This window comes from Oncorhynchus masou, unplaced genomic scaffold (assembly GCF_036934945.1).
Source record: "Oncorhynchus masou masou isolate Uvic2021 unplaced genomic scaffold, UVic_Omas_1.1 unplaced_scaffold_2825, whole genome shotgun sequence".
NCBI lineage: Eukaryota > Metazoa > Chordata > Actinopteri > Salmoniformes > Salmonidae > Oncorhynchus > Oncorhynchus masou.
The window spans coordinates 41,834-47,844 of NW_027009251.1; positions in this window are offsets into that span (position 1 = coordinate 41,834).

The window sequence follows — 6,011 nt, forward strand, 5'->3', positions numbered from 1 at the left end:
CTCTCTCTCACTCTTTCCATTTCTCTCCCCACCTTGTTCTCTCTATTCTCTGTAGTTCTGACAGATTCAGGGCAGCAGCACCAGACAGACCATGGGCAGTGAGTGCTTCCTGTGTTTTGGGCTCCAGTGCTGTTTCTATTACCCATATGGCTGCTGTTTGATTCTGGCCTCTGGTGTATACCAACTAAACCCCTTGGTGTATACCAACCCCTCTGGTGTATACCAACTAACCCCTCTGGTGTATACCAACTAACCCCCTCTGGTGTATACCAACCCCTCTGGTGTATTCCAACCCCTCTGGTGTATACCAACCCCTCTGGTGTATACCAACGAAACCCCTTGGTGTATACCAACCCCTCTGGTGTATACCAACTAACCCCTCTGGTGTATACCAACCCCTCTGGTGTATACCGACCCCTCTGGTGTATACCAACAAACCCCCTCTGGTGTACACCAACCCCTCTAGTGTATACCAACCCCTCTAGTGTATACCAACCCCTCTGGTGTATACCAACTAACCCCCTCGGTGTACACCAACCCCTATGGTGTATACCAACTAACCCCTCTGGTGTATACCAACTAACCCCTCTGGTGTATACCAACCCCTATGGTGTATACCAATGAACCCCCTGTGGTGTATACCAACCCCTCTGGTGTATACCAACTAACCCCCTCTGGTGTATACCAACCCCTCTGGTGTATACCAACAAACCCCCTCTGGTGTACACCAACCACTCTAGTGTATACCAACCCCTCTGGTGTATACCAACTAACCCCTCTGGTGTATACCAACCCCTATGGTGTATACCAACTAACCCCTCTGGTGTATACCAACTAACCCCCTCTGGTGTATACCAACCCCTCTGGTGTATACCAACCCCTCTGGTGTATACCAACCCCTCTGGTGTATACCAACTAACCCCCTCTGGTGTATACCAACCCCTCTGGTGTATACCAACCCCTCTGGTGTATACCAACTAACCCCCTCTTGTGTACACCAACCCCTATAGTGTATACCAACCCCTATGGTGTATACCAACTAACCCCCTCTGGTGTACACCAACCCCTCTAGTGTATACCAACTAACCCCCTCTGGTGTATACCAACCCCTCTAGTGTATACCAACAAACCCCCTCTGGTGTACACCAACCCCTCTAGTGTATACAAACCCCTCTGGTGTATACCAACTAACCCCTCTGGTGTATACCAACCCCTATGGTGTATACCAACTAACCCCTCTGGTGTATACCAACCCCTCTGGTGTATACCAACTAACCCCATGTGGTGTATACCAACCCCTCTGGTGTATACCAACTAACCCCCTCTGGTGTATACCAACCCCTCTGGTGTATTCCAACCCCTTGGGTGTATACCAACCCCTCTGGTGTATACCAACCCCTCTGGTGTACACCAACTAACCCACTCTGGTGTATACCAACCCCTCTGGTGTATGCCAACTAACCCCTCTGGTGTATACCGACCCCTCTGGTGTATACCAACTAATCCCCTCTGGTGTACACCAACCCCTCTAGTGTATACCAACCCCCTCTGGTGTATACCAACCCCTCTGGTGTATACCAACTAACCCCCTCTGGGTTATACCAACCCCTCTGGTGTATACCAACCCCTCTGGTGTATACCAACCCCTCTGGTGTATACCAACCCCTCTGGTGTATACCAACTAACCCCCTCTGGTGTATACCAACCCCTCTGGTGTATACCAACTAAACTATCTGGTGTTTCCCGAGCCCTCTGGTGTATACCAACTAACCCCCTCTGGTGTATACCAACCCCTCTGGTGTATACCAACCCCTCTGGTGTATTCCAACCCCTCTGGTGTATTCCAACCCCTCTGGTGTATACCAACTAACCCCTCTGGTGTATACCAACCCCTCTGGTGTATACCAACTAATCCCATCTGGTGTACACCAACCCCTCTAGTGTATACCAACCCCTCTGGTGTATACCAACCCCTCTGGTGTATACCAACTAACCCCCTCTGGGTTATACCAACTCCTCTGGTGTATACCAACCCCTCTGGTGTATACCAACCCCTCTGGTGTATACCAACTAACCCCTCTGGTGTATACCAACTAACCCCTCTGGTGTATACCAACTAATCCCCTCTGGTGTATACCAACCAACCCATCTAGTGTATATCAACCCCTCTGGTGTACACCAACCTCTCTGGTGTACACCAACCCCTTTAGTGTATACCAACCCCTCTGGTGTATACCAACCCCTCTGGTGTATACCAACCCCTCTGGTGTATACCAACCCCTCTGGTGTATACCAACTAACCCCCTCTGGTGTATACCAACCCTCTCTGGTGTATACCAACTAACCCCTCTGGTGTATACCAACTAACCCCTCTGGTGTATACCAACTAATCCCCTCTGGTGTATACCAACCAACCCATCTAGTGTATACCAACCCCTCTGGTGTACACCAACCTCTCTGGTGTACACCAACCCCTTTAGTGTATACCAACCCCTCTGGTGTATACCAACCCCTCTGGTGTATACCAACCCCTCTGGTGTATACCAACCCCTCTGGTGTATACCAACTAACCCCCTCTGGTGTATACCAACCCCTATGGTGTATACCAACTAACCCCCTCTGGTGTACACCAACCCCTCTAGTGTATACCAACCCCTCTGGTGTACACCAACCCCTCTGGTGTACACCAACCCCTCTGGTGTATACCAACCCCTCTGGTGTATACCAACTAACCCCCTCTGGTGTACACCAACCCCTCTAGTGTATACCAACCCCTCTGGTGTATACCAACCCCTCTGGTGTATACCAACCCCTCTGGTGTATACCAACCCCTCTGGTGTATACTGACCCCTCTGGTGTATACCAACCCCTCTGGTGTATACCAACTAACCCCTCTGGTGTATACCAACTAACCCCTCTGGTGTATACCAACCCCTCTGGTGTATACCGACCCCTCTGGTGTATACCAACCCCTCTAGTGTATACCAACCCCTCTGTTGTATACCAACCCTCTGGTGTATTCCAACCCCTCTGGTGTATACCAAATTACCCCCTCTGGTGTATACCAACTAACCTCCTCTGGTGTATACCAACTAACCCCCTCTGGTGTATACCAACCCCTCTGGTGTATAACACCTAACCCCCTCTGGTGTATACCAACTAACCCCCTCTGGTGTATACCAACTAACCCCCTCTGGTGTATACCAACCCCTCTAGTGTATACCAACCCCTCTGGTGTATACCAACCCCTCTGGTGTATTCCAAAACCAGTATACTAGATTGTAGTGATGCCAATGTGGATTAATTCATGATCATACTCTCTTCCAGGAGAGGAAAATAGGATTCCATGGGCTCTCTCTCTCTCTCCCTCTGTGTGTGTGTTTGTGTGTGTGTGTGTGTGTGTGTGTATGTGTTTATCACAAAATGTTGACCAACTATGACAGTGATGACAGTGAGTTTCACTTGGCTCTCTCATGGTTTCTCTCTGCTGTGGACCCTATGCAGCCTTAGGCAATGAGGAGGTGGAAATATGAAATATGTGATTCTGCTGTGTCCTTAACTTCACTATAGTGTATGACAGGTGTGTGTGTGTGTGTGAGCGTGTGTGCGTGTGTGTGTGTGTGTGTGTTTATGTGTGTGTGTGTGTGTGTTTGTGTGTGTGTGTGTGTGTGTGTGTTTATGTGTGTGTGTGTGTGAGTGATTGCATGTGGTTTGTAAGTGTACTCCCTCACTTGAACGAACACGCTTTGTTTTTGTCTGTTTTTGTCTGAGTGGGAAAGGCCTTCAGGATCACACACGCCTGGGAGCAAAGATCCAGCAGAGTAGCCCAGACAACTATCTCCCTCAGCTCAATGACACAGCCTGAGGTCTTGACATTTAGCATCTCCATCGTCCCTGTGCGTGACTTAATTGTTTTGCTGAAATAAATGCTATTCCCATTGGTTAGGGGCACAGGGTGTAAAGATTGGTACACTCTTCTAGGAATCATCTTTGAAAACCCTGCATAACTTCCTCCTGGGTATGCCCTTTGACCAGTGATATGTTTCAAAGTTCAGTCTGGATACATTAAACGTCGAGGTAGACCTGTTGGTTAAGGGCTTGTAAGTATAAGCATTTCACTGTAAAGTCTACACCTGTTATATTCGGTGCATGTGACAAATAACATGATTTGATTTGATAGTAAAACACAGGCTTAGCTTGGCTGGGCTCCTGTGTAAAGGGAAATTGTGTTCCAGGAGAACAGATCTGTGGAGTAGGTCCTGAAGATACATATCAGACATCTTGTTGGCAGGCTATGATCAAGGGACAGGAGCCGGTAATGTCTGGATAAAGAGCACTGGCAGAGCAGGATAAATAAATAACATTGAGGTGAATAACATCTCAGGTCCTGAGGGTCAAATGACTGAGACAACGAGAGAGACAGGCTCAATTTCTCTTTATTATCTCTATCTCAGTCCTTCTCTCTCTCTCTCTCTCTCTCTCTCTCTCTCTCTCTCTCTCTCTCTCTCTCAGTTTCTCTCTCCATATATCTCAGTTTCTCTCTCCATATATCTCAGTTTATCTCTCTCTATCTCAGTTTCTCTCTCCATATATCTCAGTTCCTCTCTACCTCAGTTTCTCTCTCCATATATCTCAGTTTCTCTCTCCATATATCTCAGTTTCTCATTCCATATATCTCAGTTTCTCTCTCCATATACCTCAGTTTCTCTCTCCATAAATCTCAGTTTCTCTCTAAATATATCTAAGAGCAGACTTCTGGAAGTCTTCCGTCTAGCTTGGAAAGACAGTACCGTGCAGTACCGAAGAGCCCTTACTGCTGCTCGATCATCCTATTTTTCTAACTTAATTGAGGACAATAAGAACAATCCAAAATTCCTTTTTGATACGGTCGCAAAGCTAACTAAAAAGCAGCATTCCCCAAGAGAGGATGACTTTCACTTTAGCAGTGATAAATTCATGAACTTCTTTGAGGAAAAAATTATGATTATTAGAAAGCAAATTACAGACTCCTCTTTAAATCTGCGTATTCCTTCAAAGCTCAGTTGTCCTGAGTCTGCACAACTCTGCGTGGACCTAGGATCAAGAGAGACGCTCAAGTGTTTTAGTACTATATCTCTTGACACAATGATGAAAATAATCATGGCCTCTAAACCTTCAAGCTGCTTACTGGACCCTATTCCAACTAAACTACTGAAAGAGCTGCTTCCTGTGCTTGGCCCTCCTATGTTGAACATAATAAACGGCTCTCTATCCACCGGATGTGTACCAAACTCACTAAAAGTGGCAGTAATAAAGCCTCTCTTGAAAAAAGCCAAACCTTGACCCAGAAAATATAAAAAACTATCGGCCTATATCGAATCTTCCATTCCTCTCAAAAATCTTAGAAAAGGCTGTTGCTCAGCAACTCACTGCCTTCCTGAAGACAAACAATGTATATGAAATGCTTCAGTCTGGTTTTAGACCCCATCATAGCACTGAGACGGCACTTGTGAAGGTGGTAAATGACATTTTAATGGCATCAGACCGAGGCTCTGCATCTGTCCTCGTGCTCCTAGACCTTAGTGCTGCTTTTGATACCATCGATCACCACATTCTTTTGGAGAGATTGGAAACCCAAATTGGTCTACACGGACAAGTTCTGGCCTGGTTTAGATCTTATCTGTCGGAAAGATATCAGTTTGTCTCTGTGGATGGTTTGTCCTCTGACAAATCAACTGTAAATTTCGGTGTTCCTCAAGGTTCCGTTTTAGGACCGCTGTTGTTTTCACTATATATTTTACCTCTTGGGGATGTTATTCGAAAACATAATGTTAACTTTCACTGCTATGCGGATGATACACAGCTGTACATTTCAATGAAACATGGTGAAGCCCCAAAATTGCCCTCGCTAGAAGCATGTGTTTCAGACATAAGGAAGTGGATGGCAGCAAACTTTCTACTTTTAAACTCGGATAAAACAGAGATGCTTGTTCTAGGTCCCAAGAAACAAAGAGATCTTCTGTTGAATCTGA